Raw genomic sequence first — 19,491 nt, 5'->3', positions numbered from 1 at the left:
AGCTGTGCCACTGGGGGGTCTTATTGGGGACCTGGTGAGCAAGGGTGCAACCAGCCCCATACTGACTGTGACCTCTGTGTGTACTTAAGGGAAATTGTACTTTACTGTGTGTATTAGTTATCCTTTTCTCTTCTAGGAGACGACCTCCCTGGAGTTAGTGGTGAGGATTGAGGGTCCTTGATTGCTGGGCCAGGGCACGGTCGTCACACACTGCAAACACACACACACACACACACACACACACACACACACACACACATATACACACACATACACACACACACACACACACACACACACACACACACACACACACACACACACACACACACACACACACACACACACAATGTTTATATCTGTCTCTTATTTGACTTGTACTAATTTAAGAAGCACTATAATTTGCTGGCCTGCAACTTACAGTACTCCTAAAAGCTGTATTATTATGGTCAATGTGAAAACAAGATGCCACACCTGAGATAACTGTTAGTCTACAGAAAATGTGAGAATGAATTATAGAAGACTTATCAATGACAAAACAAATATGGTAATAGACTATGGATTAATTATAAAAGCATATGCTGAGTTTAATAAGGTAATATTGTATCCTTGTTGTAGTAAGGAAATATATCTGAAGCTGACATCCTGACTACTATTATAATATAGAACTCAGTAGTGCTGGCATGCTGAGTCTTTTGGGGGTATCTGAGGCAAATAGTTACAATAAATATAAATGAGACAGTGAAAAAAACAAGAGTTATCCAAGGCAAATAAATGTGCTGCAGAATACTACTGAAAATGAAGTACTGCAGTTCAAGATCCAGTAGGGAATGAGAACATGCAATTGATTTATGTATCTTCACTAAAGAGCCTTGTGATAAATGAAATATAATGAAATGAGAACTGCTGGTGGAAATATTTTACTGTGGAATTATTGTAGGTAAAAAATGTATAATTTGATGTCTTGCTAAAATGGGAAGCAGGTATGATGCAGTATTTAAAAGAATACACTTAATAGGTAAGTTATTCCACACACTTTTGGGGAACACAACAAGTAACCACAGTGCAGGCAAGTATTAGCCACAACGCATGAAAGTGTAAACCCCAGCTATATCATGCTTGGGAAGCACACCATTAATGAGCTAGAATGTTCTGTCCTGCGCAAAATCAGATTGTACAAACTAGCAGTGCTAGGCTCTGTGAATATGTTGTAAATCAGGATGGCACAGGAAGAAAAAGGTGCAGAAATTCAGTAACCCAAGAAAATGAACAGTAAATAAGTAAAGTATTTCATTATCAAAAAAGATTGGATATTTCAGCATATATCCAGCACAAATAACCTGAAATCGTCAAGGTCTGTAAAGTGTTTTATCTTAGAGAAACAGCTAAGTGTAAAAAAAAAAATATATATATATATATATATATATTCATTTATGAAAGGAGGGTGCAGTATCCTATGGGAAAGAAAGCAGCTGAGATTATGTATACCTGCTGGTAAAACCAGCAGGAACACATTCTCATACTCTCTGAAGGAAGCAGAATAAAATACTGTGGTGTGCCACCTTGTTAAATGTAATACGATAACTGAATAGAGGTGTGCTTGGAAGATTTCTTTCTATGCTTTACAACATATGGTTAAATATAAGATTGAAAACATCTGCTTAAACCCTAATTGCTGTCTTAAAAGCTGAGAAACCAAAGCAGAAATGAGAGCAAGCAAAAAATTATTTGTTGAATGTAAGATCAGCAGAATGCTCAAGTGAGTAGCAATCATCAAGCAGTTAAGGAAAAAAAGTCTAGTACAACTAAAAATATATAATGTTAACCATATGTAGCCTTCCCATCATGCACTAATAAAGACACTGGCAATATTCTGTTCAGAAAACTTGACAGTTCAGTATTTACATGTTATAATGCAGTGCAATGAGAAAAACAAAAATGCAGGAACATGGCATTAGAAATAAAACAAGGGCTGACTTGAGATGAAGGATAACTGACTGAGTAGCTCAGTGTATAGTATGCAGGCTGGTAAAAATAAACCTGTTCAAAGATTGCTAAGATGCTGAGACAAAGACCTTAACACCATGAATCTTTTACTTTAGACTGGCACAAAATGCAACATCACATCTCTACTTCATAAATATTAACTCTCTTAAAGATATACACACACTAATACTTTATACATACCTAGATGTTTGGCAAAGTGCTATAATGAAAACATATTCATTCTACAACTCAGAAGGAAGCAAAACACACAACCACTGCAACAGTGCAGCTTCATCTCTTCTTAATGCATTCTTTGTCTAATCATTAATTATGCCTACACAGGCATCTCACACCTCTAATATAGTGAGGCAAACCAAACTGCAGCAATTTTTCCAGTCTTGCACATGATCCCTAGTGTGAACTTTACACTCTCGTTATGGCTTTCAGATGTACATCTACAGATGTTGCATATACTGAAGAGTAATTCATCAGGACGACTGAAAAAAATATCCAGTATATGAGGGCTAACAATATCATAATGAAATCCTTGTGTCTGCAACCTGAAGTGTGACAATGTTTGTGTTGTCTAATTCTGACCAAAGACTCATCATATTATGATGAAGAGCAGTAAACAGTTGCAGAATCTGTTTGTTTTTTTTTGTCCATAACAGAATCATAAAAAACAGCACGTTAACAACAATTCTGGCTCTACAAGAGCTCTTACCCAAAGCTTGATTTAGGATAAGCAGGTAACTATTCAATAACTGACCATATCATGATCCAACAGCTCTGCCTCTCCTCTTTTCTGAGGGAAATCCCATTAATAGAGGAATATCGCAATATGTCACGCACATTATTTTTCTTTCAAACTATTCTTTATCCTTTGAACAAATACAGATTATAATTATGACACTGGGTAAGACAACCTTTAGTCCATGGCAACATAGAAATTAATCTGTACTTCATGGTTATGAATCCTAACTACTCATGTTTAATCAGTTTTCATTGTTAGAGAAGTCTAGAGTTCCAGAATCTCAGGCTGAGCTTTGCTTTATGCCCTCTGGAGCTCAACTTTACCAACTTTATAATTGGCTCTATCAACAATCCAGGAGTACTGCTATGAGACAGATTTGTTTAGTCTGAAACTTGGTAGTGTGGACCTGGCTATGGGTTTTATGAACCACTATGGCACTAAGAAATTGTCCCTCTGTGCATCTAACAGTGGGCACAAATAAGATATAGTGAAGGGTAACAAGCGTTTCTTGTTCTATTAATGCATAATTTTATGATGAATTTACCCTGAATCCAAAACAGACATCTCAGAAAGTTAACATTAACTATAAGATTACAGGAGGATGTGTTTTGGCTCTTGCATTTTATGCATGATCAGCAAGTAGTTACTCTCACATAAAGTAATGTTCCAGTTAGAATAAAAGTAACTATAAGTTTAACAGTCAATAAGACCTTAATATTCAAAAATGTAACAGTGTAAGAAAACTTTCTTCAGTACTACTGTTATTTATAGGCATCTGCCAGTACTTTAGACAAACATGTCAACACGTTTTTTCTTCTCTCTCCTTTCTTGCTCTTTCTTTCAGTTAGCTAAACCTCAGCCTGCATTGCATATAATTATACAGAGCATCCATATACTATAACCCAATATTTTTTATTCTCCTGTAAGTGCATGCCTTTTTTATAACTCATAAGTTCATTATGAATTAGGCATTATTGCAAATTAACATTTTCTGTTAACTAAAATATCTACCTCACAGAGATTGTTTATTTAAACAGGTTAACAAATTACAAATTATAGCATCTTGTTTTCCTTCTCTGAATGTAATCTTCCTTTGTATCATTTGTATTGTGATTTATTTTCTAATCAAGTTTCAGAGCAGTCTCTGGAGTTATTACCTTCTCTGTGAAATAAGCATTAACTCTAATGTAATATGCACAAAGAATCTTTCATTTTCTGGAAAGTTGCAACCTGGTCTTCTAAAGTTTCAGGCTCTCCCTCTGACACACACAGTGTGTCTCTGAGGTGTAGTTTCTATCCTAGGCATCCAAACTGCACAGTCACCACATTGGCATTTTGCAAGTGTTTTTTTAAGCCAGCAAGAAATAAGTGAAATATTTCCCTTTCTAGGCACAAGTGGCTAGTAGCACTGTATCTAACATCAGTAATATAGTAACTCCTGATGAAGGGCTTAGCTAGCCCAAAAGCTGAAACCATTGCCAAACCTATGTTGGTATAACAAAAAGTATTAATTGCATCATATCTATGTTGCAGTGTCTTTCTGACTGCTTTATCTTGATGTATCTTTTGTTGTCCTTGCATAGTTGTTTTTGGGACAGTTTGAGGACATCTCCTATTTCTCCTTGGACGGTGGCACTCGTAGCCTGAATGACATAGGACCTAAGCTCAGCAGAACTGCAACAATCACCGCTGTTAATCCCGTTTTCTATTCTGCATCCACTTGATTCTTGCATTTTGACTTAGGTATACGTCTGGCAGTCAGCAGATTAAATGCTGCCTGTTGCTGATGGGCAAGCATATTGTTTTGATCCTTTTCTTCACAATCTTATGAGGGACACGGTTTTGTAGTAATGTTGAGTTCAGCATAGCAAAAGTTGTCCTGATCTGATGGCCTGTCATCAGCTGTGCTGGTATAACTCTAAGCCTAAATGCAGTCTGCTTAATAATTTACTGTGCAGTCTGAACTGCTCTCCCTGCAGAAACATTCATTTGTAGGTAAGGAGGACTTGAAGTAATATAGATAACCCATTCTTTTCCTTGAACTTTGTTGACACAGACCGAGTGTTTTTGTCAACAATGAGCTCAACAATCATTCCCATCACATGAGCATACATTTGAGTCAAGCTATAACTTGTGAGCTGGTTGTCATAGGTAGACTAGCTAATTATCTCTGTCTGGAATATTCGTCTCTCCCTTACTTCAAAGTATTTCTTGCCAATGAGCTCATGCAGCTCTGTAGTGACCCTTCAGTAAGGGGGCAGTGATCAATATCTCTTTCCTTTGAACAGGTTTGCTATTGTTGCAGAATTTGCAGGTTATCACAGTCCTGTCCTGATGACATCTGCACTGACTCCTAACCACCACACAGATACTTGGGCTCTTTTTCTGCATTTTGTTACCTTTGATGGCCACTTGGATATGTTCTAAAATGTATGTTTGTTATTAAGTTTGAGTTTCTAAACTATCTTCATAATGCAGAAGACCATCCTGTTCAGCCAAATGTGCTCTCACAGTTTAATATCTGTGTAAGGGATAGGTTAGTGTCACCTTCTTTTTGGTCAACCATTTTGAATGAAGCCAAGAACAATCTGAAAATGTGCATCTTTCTTACTTGCTTCTCTGATGGCATTGGGCTTGATAGTAGATACAGGTCTACCTGGCATTACTGCTAGCATGTATGCATTGACATCATCTACTGTAGCAGATGCTTTTTATCTGGAAGTTTATTTTGTCTGCCATTTAATGCAGAGGATTAGGGCCATTGCATTTTAATTAGCTGCTTCCTGTAGTCCAGGGTTTCATTCCTTCAGTCTTTACCTGCCTACTATGTGATTCTGAGCAAGTCACTTAATCAGACAGTACTCTTGGGTCTCCCCTGAAAAGGGATTTATGTCCATTGGGCTTACCTGGTTAGTATATACATACAATAAATAAAATAATACTAGAAAGGCTCACCCAGACTCTGCTACACTTTGCTGTGAAGGAAAGGTTAGTTTGCTTTTTATTTGTTGTGTTTTGTATTACTTTATTGCCTTTTTCTATTTTGAATACTACCTTGTGTTTTACTTGTATTCTGCTTTGAACTGCATATTAAAACTTGAAAAGAGACCACAGCTCTATCTGTTGTGAGTCAGGCAGAAATCTTTCTAGCTGCCTGCCCCTTATGTTAATTTGACCATATATATCATTTCCTCTCTGCTTTTACTGGCTGGTGTAAGTAAGCACAAAATTAACATTTTGTGAAATCCCTCCCCTTCAACTATTTAAATGTATTGGCCATCCTACTGTATTCCATAATACCAGAATACAAAAGTGACCATCCCATTTCAATCTATCTTGCTGTTTTAAAAATAGTGACTCTCCACTAAAACTTAACTTTTTAGACAGGTAAAACGTACGTTACCTACTTTCACATCTAATTCTTCTAGTGCACACTGCAGTGTTTAAGATAAACCATTTTTTTCATATTACCTTTAAGCATCTACTGCAAGACCATCAGTTATTAGAGAGCCCACATTCTGCCTCTCAGTAGTCATCTTGGGATTAGTGCTTCTGTTTTCTCTTGGTGAGAGAAGGAGTGCTGTTACATTATTTCCTGGAGACTGCTGATCACCAGAAAGCTTAATAATTGCTTTATAGGTGACAGCTTAGAATCTGTGCTTATATTCTGATCCTAGTGAGAGTAGGAGCAGAGTGCATTGATTCCTGACTCTGTCTGGTTGGAGTTTCTGTGCTAGTACTTGCTCTAAAACCTGCTGGAAAGCACTAGGAAGCCTTAAACTGATACAAGCACTCAACTCTCCTTGTTAATAAGGAGAAATTAATCGTAGGCACTAAACAGCCTATAATTGCAAAATACCTTGCCAAGGTAATGGGAAAAACACCTAACCAGGCATGTCCAAGGCTCAGCTTCCAGTGATTTCTCCTGTCCACCTGGTGAATCTGGGCATACTGGGGCAATGCAGCATCTGCCTCATGTACACAGACAACCCTCTCCATCTGCCACCCAACACTACAACCTGCAAGAGATGCACTTACATAGCCAAACTGGAAGCAAAGCTCTCTCCAGCCAAGATTGTGCTAGACAATCAAGAGGAGAAGGTTAACACCTGCACTACACCTCAAGCAACACATAGCCCTTCAAAACCCTCACCACCAACACCCACACATAGCAACACTAAACACACATATGCAGAGGCCCTTAACATTAACCTGCCCAAGCAACAAGGACCACTGAAGCTGAAACACAAACACCAATCACAACCAAAGTATCAGATAGCTCACAAGACCAGTGTGCTACCCAACAACAGCCGCTAAGGCAAGACAACGTACTCAACACTTTAGTCATAGGTGACTATATAATCAGGCACACTGATTTCCCACTCAACAGGATGAACAAGGAGAAAATTACAGTCAGCTGCCTGTCAGGTACCAGGATCCACCACATAATGTATGCACTCAAGTAACTCCACAACAAGTACAAATACGACTCAATCATTGTCCATGTTGGAGTGAATGACTTGAGACATACATCCCTGGACTACATGAAAAGAGACATGGAAGATCTCTTGGATCATGTGACCCAGGCAGATATGACCCTAGCCCTGAGTAGCATCCTGCCTTCACTCAGAATGATACTACATTATAAGGACAAAATAATTTACTTCAACAATTGGCTAAGCTTCTGGTGTCATTCAAAGGGGATCCAGTATCTGTCTGCCTGGGACAACATGATTGACAAACCATGATACTTTGCAAAGATGGTTTGTACCAGTCACTCCTGGGATTCAGGTTACTGGCTAAGGCTCTTGCCATCCCCTTTTTAGGCAAGGCTCAAAGGACAAAACCACCACCGTAACAGGTACAAGTATGCAAAATCTGAAGTCTAAACATCAAAATGCACTCTCTTGAGGCACTCCTAAAAATAGAGAACATCGATATCTGTGCAGTAACTGAGACCTGGTTCAAGGCTCAAGAGAGCACCCCATGCAATACCAGGCTACAACTCTTACCACACGTTTTGGCAACCAAACCAGGACCGAAACACTAAAAGTGGAGGAGTGTCCATATTCACCAAGGATATTCACATCTCAAGGCTAGTTGCCCAACACAATGCAGCTGAAATTCTCCAGGTGCAACTAACACTAGTTAAGACTGCACTCCTAACTGTAGCTTGCTACAGATCCCCCACCATGCCCCAAGATTCTCACTAAACCTTTCTAAACATACTAGAAAATAATAAGATACAACCAAACACCCTAATACTGGGTGATTTCAACTACCCTGCCATTAACTGGGAAAACTGCTCGTGTACCAACACCTTTGCCCAATGGTTCTTGAGATTCATAAATTCCAACACCCTGGATCAACTAATCCATAGTCCCACCAGGGGCTCTAATATCCTGGACCTGGTCATTACCAACATGGGAAATCGATGCTCTACACCAGTGTTCACCCCCTCGATGGTTAGGTCTGACCATAAGCTAATCACCTTTAACATCCACATTCCACCCCACCCCCACCCCCTAGTAAGGAAACATCTGTAAAAAACTTCTCCAAGGCCAACTTCATGCTACTCAAGTCAGAAGTGACAAACTTCATGACACCCATGCAGACAGGAACTGAAAGTTCAACTGCCAAATCCTACACTAAAGCACTGTAAGAGCACATCCACTTGTGCATGAATCGTGCCATCCCAAATAGAACCAAGACACTCTCCTCCAAAAAAGGAAGCCAATCTGGTGGTCCCCTGTCATAAACAAACTGCACAATAGAAGGAAGAAACTGTTGCAGAAAAGAGGAAAATCCCAGGATGCAAAAAACTCCCTTATCAGTCTCACTAAGAAGCTGAGATCCTTCATAAAATCCTCCAAAGCTAGCTATGAAAATAAAATTGCCAAAGATTCAAAAGACAACCACAAGGCATTCTATAGCTATGTCAAGAATCTAAATGGCAATGCTCAGATCTGCTCTGAGCTACAACAGAATGGCATTAAATATACTGATCCCAAGGACATTGCCAATATCCTGGCAGATCAATTCAGTGCCAGCTTCACTCCCCTCTTACCCCTAAAGGGCCCATCTCAATACTGAAAGATTGCCAAATTCAGGTAATCACGGCCACACAGGTAAAAAATGCACTCTCCAAAGCTAAGAATACAGCATGCATGGGACCAGATGACATCCCGGGCTGTGTACTACATGAACTACAAACTGGCACCTCACCTGTCATGTTTAATCATAGCCTCATCTCAGACTTCATGCCCACTGAGTGTCACACAGCTACAGTTATCCCACTCCACAAGGGGGGATCCACCTTGGATCCTGGGAACTACCATCCCATCAGTCTGATGAGCCTGTCTGCAAGGCCATGGAATGTATTATCACGGAACTTATAAACAAAGACATTGGCAACCTTCAAACACTGGAACCCACCCAGTTTGGGTTTGTGAAGGGCTGATCTTGTCTCCTGAACCTGAATGACTTCTTCAAATCAGTCTCCAGAGTTGTGGACGAGGGTAAGGCAGTCCACACAGCCTATCTGGACCTTGCCAAGGCCTTTGACACCATCCCCCACTCTGGAATCATAGATAAACTTATCAAGCTGGGCATAAATTCCTACATTACTCAATGGGTTGCCAACTGGTTTACTGACAGAACCCACACTTTAAAAGTTGCCAACTCCAAATCCAGCTCCAGACAAGTGACAAGTGGAGTACCTCAGGGTTTGGTCCAGAGACCGCTCTTGTTTGGCATCCACTTCTCTGACATACAGGCCAAAACTAAGGGACTCTGGCTAACAAAGTTTGTAGATGACTGCAAACTTACATGGGGAGTCATTACTGAATCCCCAAATGATGTGGATAATCTACAAAAGGGCCTTACAGAAACAGATGCTTGGGGCCAGAGCCATGGGCTCAAGCTCAATGTCAAGAAGTGTATAGTTGGGGGCGTGGCCAAGGATGAACACAGGATAGCAGCAGATTTCTTCAGCTCCACCAATTTCATTACACTGACAGGAATTAATCACTTAAAAAATTAATTTTTGAAGTAATTTTCTTTCTAAATATGTTTGTTTTATATAGTTCTTGAACTATATCTAAAAAAGAAAGGAAATTTTAACAATATTCCTGTCAGAAATCACTTTGGAAATTTTCCTGTCAGTTTATCAGTCTGAAATGAGTTCCAGTAAGACAAATTCTCAAGACTCCAGCATCAAGAAAGAACTTCAGTCTCTGATAACTATAATCCAGCAACTTACTGCTAAGATGGATAAAATGGATACTAAAATAGATACCTTCATAGAAAAAAAACACAAAACAAATAGACTTGTTACATATAGACCTTTAACAACAGAAGATCCAGATGACAGGCATAGAAGAAGCTGTGAATGACATGGAAAATAGAATCCAAGAAGAGGAAATCAACATTGAGTTTCTGCTGAAACAAAATACACATTTACAAACAAAGCTTGATGACCTGGAAAATAGATCTAGGCGCAATAACATTAGGATTTTTGGACTGCCAGAAAATATTGAAGGTAACAATATTACTTCTTTTTTAACAACATGGCTCCCTAAAACTTTAGACTTACCAGAAGCATTCTCTTTTGGTATCGAAAGAGCACATAGCTAATACTAACTCTAACAAAAACTATCCTAGATCAGTTATAGTTAGATTTCTATCATCTTTTGATAAAGAGATGGTTCTTAAATCTGCTTGGGCTAAAGCTCCTGTTAAGATTAATGAGACAACTGTGCATTTTGACAATGACTATTCTTCCATGGTAATAGCTAAAAGAAAAGTTTTTCTGCCACTAATAAGGGAGCTTAAAAAAGCACAGTTTAAAACATACCTTCTGTTTCCTGCCAAGCTTAAAATCTTCCTTCCTGATGGTCCTAAAATTTTTGATGACTTAGACTCTGCTTTACTGTTTATCAAAAAAATAAGATTTTGGATAAAATAGAGGAAATGGAATGGGCTAGTCCTTCATTAAAGAGACTGGCAACTGAAACTTCGTGGAAGACTTCAGAGAAGAAGAAGAGACTAAAAAACAAATGATTTGTTCTATGTTTTTTTTTTCTTTCTCTCATCATTTTATTTCATTATTAATCTTTTTAAATATAGTTCCTGCATTTCCAGAAAGCCACAAGTATTCTGAAAAAGATTTAATCAAAGTTATTCTCTGTGTGCAAAGAAATGTTTTGTTTCATAACCAGTCAAAATATCTGAAGAACTAATAACAAGCTATGATTCAATTTGTTTCTCTTTCTGAAAAAGAGAAGTAAGGTCAGTAATTTGATACATTTTTTTCTTTCTCTTTTTTTCTTCTCCTTTTCTTCTTTTCTTTGTTTAAACAATGACATTCTATTTAGATTATGTAGTGGGTAAAGGGTGGGGAGGGCAGGGAGAGAAGAGTAATGAAAATATGATTAATAGAATAATAACATATTTATTCCTTGTAAAAAGTTTATATGTTCTTCAAATGCTATTCCTAATTATACTTTCTTGATTATACTGCTTATGCTTGTTTGTAAATAATCTGTCATGCTTTAACTAATAATAATTAGAACTAAATAATAGTAAATAATATGTTTTATTTTTAACTCTATTAATATAAACAGTAAGTAATATTCCATTGTATATACTTCTTATAGCTTTCTCTTACATTTTTTTTATTTCTGCCTTACACTCTTTTATTTTCTATCCTCTTTTTCTTTTCTTTATTAAAATATAGAAATGCTTTTGATCATATAGACACAGTAAATAATAAGATTTGCATAAAAATTGAGTTGGGACAAAAATATTGAGTTTTATTACTTATTAATAACTTTGGGCTTAATTTCACTTACATAGAGGCTGTAATAACCTGTAAAATACATTGTGAAGGTTTTGTCATGTTTAGATGCATTTACACTGCTAAATGAATGTTTGTCACTAGTTTTTAATAAGTTTCCCGCCAAAATGTTAAGGGAGACAATCTGGGATGTGGGCTGTCTCATGCACAGTGTCCATGAGCTACTTCAAAATTCAAAAACTTCAACTCTCAGAATTCTCACAGAGAAGCTGAAAGCAGTCAGTATAACCTTTGACCTAGATATCACACTGACACATCACAGATTCAGGAAGAACACTCTACCAGGAAGTAGAACTGATGCAAATGCGACTATGTGAAGGAAAATGAACTCTTTAACATCTAAATGTGAGTTATTTTATATAATTACTTAAACATCTATGTTATAATTCATAAAATATGTCAGTTGTAATGAGTTTAAATGATGCAGTTTCTTGTAGTAAGTAAATGTCTTATTTTAGAAGGCATAGAAAATGAAACATTTATTCAAGTGTTTTTGAAAATCTACTTAACAGCAGCATAATAATCTGTGTTAAAAACTTATGTTCCAAACATATACATTACTATAACTCATTTAATTCATCTGATTGACAAGCATAAATAATTTTATAACTCTATTCTGGAAGAAATTGTCATGTGATATATTTTAAAGCAGTAGTATAGCATGGTTATAAAATCTGGTTACTAAAATGTGTTTGCTGTGCATTATTTTGTATGAAGCAGACAGATTTATTGTAGGGACAGCAAGTAGGATAGTGCTCAGCAAGGACACAACTCAGTGAGATCAGATATATATATATATATATATATATATATATATATATATATATATATATGAGTGTGTGTGTGTGTGTGTGTGTGTGTGTGTGTGTGTGTATGTGTGTGTGTGTGTGTGTGTGTGTGTGTGTGTGTGTATATATATATATATATATATATATGTATATATATATATATATATATATATATATATATGTGTGTGTGTGTGTGTGTGTGTATATATATATATATATATATATATATATATATATATATGTGTGTGTGTGTGTGTGTGTGTGTGTGTGTGTGTATATATATATATATATATATATATGTGTGTGTGTGTGTGTGTGTGTGTGTGTGTGTGTGTGTGTGTGTGTGTGTGTGTGTGTGTGTGTGTATATATATATATATATATATATATATGTGTGTGTGTGTGTGTGTGTGTGTGTGTGTGTATATATATATATATATATATATATATATATATATATGTATATATGTGTGTGTGTGATGGCTTCTTTTTTTTTTACAATAATGCAAGTGTTTCTGAGAATCTGCATAACTATGCAGTATGATTTATAACAATTTCTATAAATACAATATTTTATTCTATTGACAATAATGAGTATGAGTAAAATACTCATATACAAGCAATTCAAGGTTTTTTTTGGAAGCTGTTGACTGCATTTACATGACAGAAAATAGATGCATCTTAATATATGTAATGTCTGAATCATATTAGCCAAAGTTTTTGATTTAAATGAATGTTAGAACTTATTTTTCTCTCCTCTTGATTTCTAACATCAAGATTATTTGAATGCTATTTGAATACAAGTGTTTTATATTACATAGATGTATATAGTAGTATGAACAGTCTTTAAAAAAAAAAAAAGTTTATTTTAGTTTATATGATGCTGTTTTACCAAATGTGTAGTCTTGTCTTGCTAGATAATTGAATTGAAAACTGTTAACCTCAGTTAAATATAACTAGTATTAAATTGATAAGGTGGTAGCTGAGGTACTGCTGCTTAGGGTAGGGGTTAACTTGAGTGGTAAATACTACTCTAAGTTGGAGTTTATAACTCCAGGCTGGATGCAAGGTTTAATCCTTACATTATTTTCACTTGTTCATTGTTATATGTATATAGTTTTGACATCCACAATATATTTTGTACACTCATTGTCACTACAAACAAAATTGAATCCTATACAAAATCCCATAAGAGATTCAATAAATACAGCTATATTTAAAGGTACACCTAAAGGAGGAGATGTAACATTACTTATCTTGTTATTTGTTATTTTGATCATAAGATTCTTAAGTTTTAAAAATGCCAAATGACATCTTTAAAAGGAATTTCTTTAAACATTAATGGATTGAATAATCCATGTAAAAGGGCAAGCCTAATAAGATACATTAATTTACATAAGGCCAACTTAGTCTTCCTGCAAGAAACCCATCTCTTGAAAAAAGATATTGATAAACTAGCCACAAACAAATATACAGTATTGGTTAGTTCAAAGAGGCGTGGCTATTTTATGGAATAAAAGTATGTCCATTCCTAAAACCATTAAGTCTTATCAGGATGACAAAGGAATGTTTTGTATGGTTACAATACAAATTAACGGGAAGACTTACACTTTAATTAATGTATATTGGATACCTGGAATTGGTATTAATACAGTGAAACATCATCTTGATAAGATCATATCATTCTCTATAGGAGATATTATTTTAGCTGGTGACTTTAATTGTATACTACATGAAAGTGATACTACCACTATAGGAAAAAGAAGAATTACATCTAATGCAAAACATTTAAATGATTTTGCTAATTCTTATCATTTGAATGATATTAATAATCAGATAGATTCAAAATCATTACCATACACCTTTTTTCTAACAGATACAAAACTTATTCAAAAATAGATAGGGTCTTTATTTCTAACCAGATGGTAACAGATTTAATTAATTCCAAAATCATTTCATGTCCTATATCTGATCATAATTCAATTGTTTTGAATTCATGATAAAAATAGTCATAATGTTCAGATCAAAAGGATACCAGCATACTTAACTCAACTAAAAGACTATAAAGAATATATACTTTCAGAAGTAAAACATTTTTAGACATAAATAATACTCCTGAAGTTTCCATTGTTTATGTTTGGGATGCCTTAAAATCATATCTATATGGACAAAGTATCAGATGGTATAATAATAAAAGGAAATCTTGGGATAAGGAATTGTTAGATATTCAAAGTAAATTAGACTCTTATAAACATAATAATAAAGAAAATATTATGGACAAGAAAGTTATTGAAGAAATAAACAAACTAAATGAGAAATACAAAGAAATTTTAACTCATAAAGTTAAAATAACTTTAGAGAAATACAAGTTTTTGTCTTATTCAATAAGCCCCAAATATTTACATAGACTTAAAAATAAAACAAAAAGGTTGAATAAACAAAACCATATCAAAGAAATATTTTCTCTAAGGAAAAAGAATGTTTCTAGTATACCAGAAATACTAGATGAATTTAGAAATCACTTTCACAAAATTAACCATAATAACATTAACATGGAACCTAAAGATAAAATAAAGGAGTTTATAACCACAAACATGAATAGAAAGCTTAATAAACAACAGATTAAACTATTGGACAAAAGTATTTCATATACAGAGGTTGTTACACAAATAAATAAGCTTAAATCAAACAAAGCACCGGGTAACGATGGTATTATACCAGAGATATATAAAATCCTCTCTAAAAGTACATATTCATTAATACATAAGGTTTTTATTTTGTCCCAAACTGAGTTAATAACCCCCCCATCTTGGCAATATACATTTATTTTGCCAATTTTAAAACCTAATAAAGATCCAACTAGATGTACTTCATATCGACCCATCTCATTACTTAATGTTGATTATAAAATGTTTATGAGTATTTTTGCTGATAGACTGAAGACAATCATCCCCAGCATTATAGATATAGATCAGACAGGCTTCATTGTAAATAGAAATACTTTTGATAATATAAGAAGAACTTTAACATTAATTGATTTTGCAAATAGGAAAAAGAAAGATTTAACACTTATTAGTCTTGATATAAGTTCAGCATTTGATTCAGTAAGTTGGGACTATCTGTTTACCTTACTAAAGTGCACAAACTTTTCAGATGCATTTGTAAATCTAATTGAGCATTTATACAAAGGAACTTTGGCTTATATTAAGGTAGGAACATATGTTTCACAAAAAATACCCATTTTTAAAGGTACAAAACAAGGCTGTCCACTTTCTCCACTATTATTCACTTTAGTAATGGAGCCTTGGGCTAATTTGATCAGAAACAGTACTGACATAGAGGGTTTTGAAATAGATGAAAATATAACATACAAAATTCAACTTTTTGCAGATGATGTTCTAATTACATCAGCAGGATCTAATTCTTCTATGCAGTCTCTATTTGATAAAATGATGAATTTTTAAAGTATTTCTGGTTTAATATTCAATGAAGAAAAAACTAAAATACTACCTATATATACACGAAAAAATATTCTCATTAGTGATTTTACTAAATATGTACCCAATTCAGGTCAGATAACTTATTTAGGTATAATACTATCTAAAGATATTAAATCTATTATATATAATAATTATAATACCTGTTTTCTTAATATACAAAACCTTTTTAATACCTGGAATAATATGTTTTTACTATGGAGGAGAGACTTACAATTATTAAAATGATAATATTCCCCAAGATTTTATACTTAATACAATCAATAATACTTCCACCTACAAAAATAATTATCAAGAAACTGAATACACTAATGTTAAATTTCCTATGGGCACCTAATAGACATAGGATTGCATTAAAGAAACATACTAATAGCTGGTCTCAAGGGGTATTTCTTTTCCAGACTTTAATTTATATACTATCTCTTCTATTGTAAAAGTTATTACTTTATTAATAGATCAGTCATATGTTGCAAAATGGAAAGATTATTGGGAGCTAATTAGTATGCACTTCATGAAAATCTCCTTAACACATAAAAATATGATAGTAAATAACTCCATGTTATGGTTACTAAAGGAATTTTGTACTTCACCTATTACACCTAAACATATGGTTTGTTACCCATTAAACATTATTATTAGCTATCGTAACTTTATATTCATGCACCCTAAGTATAGGGAATGGAATTTTATTATATTCCTATAATGTATACTCAGGGTATGCTTTTGTCATCTACTTCTGAAGGAACTCATTTAGCTATAGATAATGATCTAAAGTACTGGTATCAGTTGATATCTGATAATAAAGTTAAAAATCTAGATTTCTTAAAACAAGAATTTGATCTAAGAGAAACTTGCTGGTTAGAGGTTCAGACCTTTAGACAACATCTCATTAATAAAATAGATCTAATGTCTATAACAGTTAAAGAATCTATTCCAACACTGATTGATTACTTGATATTACATTTACAACATAAAGTTTCTGATAAAGGTAAACTTTCATACATACATAAAATTATCAGACAAGAAACTTTTTACAGTGAAGATACATATTGGAATTATTTCACTTCTATTAATGGGGACCCACCAAATCAACAAGATAAACAATATATATTGGAATCTGCCTATAGAACTACGTCTTCCATTGTCTGGAGACTTTATACATAGAAATTTTTACATAGATCTTTTTATACACCTTTGATGATGAATAAAATAAATAATAAAGATAATCTATGTAAGAGATGTAATGTAGAAATTAATGCTGACTGGGCTCATATGTTTTATGACTGTATAAAATTGAAAGAATACTGGAAGTCAATTAATGAATTTTTGCAGGCTCTTTTTACAGATAATTTCATTATTTCTAAATCTCTTATATTATTTAACACACCTGTACCTCAAAGTGTTAAAAAGGTTAAGTTTCGGTTGTTATGGTCTATTCTAGCAGTGGCTAGGAAAATAATAACCAGAAATTGGATTTCAGATACACCTCCTTCGTTCAATGAATTTAAAAATGTTATGAATATAGTGTGCCATATGGAAATAAACACAATTAGGTCAAGAACAGCTAGAAAAACATCTTATTATATTGTATGGGATAATTTACAAAATTTGTTAAAAAAATCCTAATTTCAATAGCATGGTATTTTAGTTTAATTAATTGATCTGATTGTAGTGGATGTCTTTGTAAATACTTTAGTTGTTTTGTTGAATGTTATAATCATATCTATTTTTAATTACTTGTATAAAATTGTTATGATATTTCTCTTGTATGTTAAAACAATAAACCTGTTTTGAAAAAAAAAAAAGAAGTGTATAGTTATCCCCTTTGGGAAAAACATGTACCCATGAATTACCACATAGGTGGCAGTACACTAAACACTAAAAGTGTGATAATAGACTTAGGAATACAGGTGGACAGTGGTCTCACCTTTGATAACCACATCGCACAACAGTCAGAAAATCCTTCTATGTGGCACACCTCATCACTAAGGGCTTTTCATGCAGAAAAAAGGAGATCATTGTCCCACTGTACTCATCCCTCATTAGATCCATCACAGAGCACAACACCCCATTTGGTATGTACCTCACAAGACATCTGCAACAACTGGAAAGGTCGCAGAAACACCTCACTAAACGAATCACAGGCCTAAAGCAGATGCCCTGTGCTGATCGACTAAAAAAACTCCAGCTATACTCTGACGCATATCGTCTACTCAGAGGTGATCTCTGCTTAACATACAAGGCCATGTCAAACCCTAAGCTGTTGGACATGCTACACTTAAAGAAATCCCAATTCATCAGAGCCACATGCTCCAGGGACCTAAACCTTGTCATCACAATGAACAAAACATGCTGGAGGGATAGGTTCCTGACCCAGACACTCCCCATACTCTGGAATAGACTGCCCATACATATTAAGCAGAGCGCCTCCTTGGCCCTCTTCAAAAGGAACCTTGACGACTGGATGGGAGATAGGAAATTTACTCCAGGGATCACATCAGTCGCCCTGCTAGACAGGGGCCCAGGGAAGTAAATATTGTGGGAAGAAATAGCCAGGGAATTGTTATGGCTAGGCTTGTACAGGCCCTAGGGCCGATAGCCTAGTACCAACTTATGAACCTATGAATATACTACTGGATTTCTGGCTCATGCATTTACAATCACTACTTGCTTTATAGCAACATGTATTTATTTTATATTAAACCCTCTAAGTCTCAAAAGCAGCTACATACATCTAAGTGAAACTATATTCAGGTTGTGGACATATATCGGTGGAACAAGTAAATCATAATCGGTTTGTAGGTAAAACCTAGCTCTACAAAGTTAGGAACCAGAAAAGTTTCCCATGGTTACACTTCCACCATGCATTCATTCTCAATTTAGGATTACCTTTTCTTACTTTCTGCTGTTATACATAAATAGAAAGTGACAGATTTAAGTTTAAATTATTTTCTTAAAACAGAGAATCTCCTGGACCACAACTATTGGCATCTGTGCTGACTAGTGTCAATTTGCTGGCACCATAGCATGTTTACATTGGTATAGATATTAATGTGGAATTTGTGAGTTTAAATTCCCATTCCTGTGACACCATAGCATGCTTACCTTGGTATAGATATGTGGAATTTGTTAAAGTCCCTTTCCTGTGACTTTCTCATGCCTACCATGAATCCTTTTTCAACAGGTCAGTGAAGTGGTAAAACACTGATGAAAATCCTGAAAAGCTACTTAAGTAGTTTACTATTCAAGCATCTAATTAACTTCAAGTAAATTCCATGGACCCAGAAATTCTACAATAGTTGCCACTTTATTAGCATCAGGCTTAATTTCATTTTTTCCAAAAAACTTAATCTCTATTTTTCCAATATGGCACCTGTTTGCTGTGCTTGAACCATTACCACTAGAAAGTCTGGAGTACCACAAACAGCTGCTTGTAAAACATCCCCTTATGTGACCCAAAGACAAGGATATTGTTCATTAGAACAACAATGCCTTCATGGTTAATGAGTGTTGTCTGCCACTGGAACAGTTAAGAAGTATAGTAATCCTAAAGAGAAGAAGTCAGAAAGAAAACCTTCCTAATGGAGTGAAGGCAGTCATCAATTTAATG

This window comes from Protopterus annectens, chromosome 1.part0 (assembly GCF_019279795.1).
Source record: "Protopterus annectens isolate FY-2018-M chromosome 1.part0, PAN1.0, whole genome shotgun sequence".
NCBI lineage: Eukaryota > Metazoa > Chordata > Ceratodontiformes > Protopteridae > Protopterus > Protopterus annectens.
The sequence above is the reverse complement of the archived record's forward strand: the minus strand, read 5'-3'. Positions refer to the sequence as shown.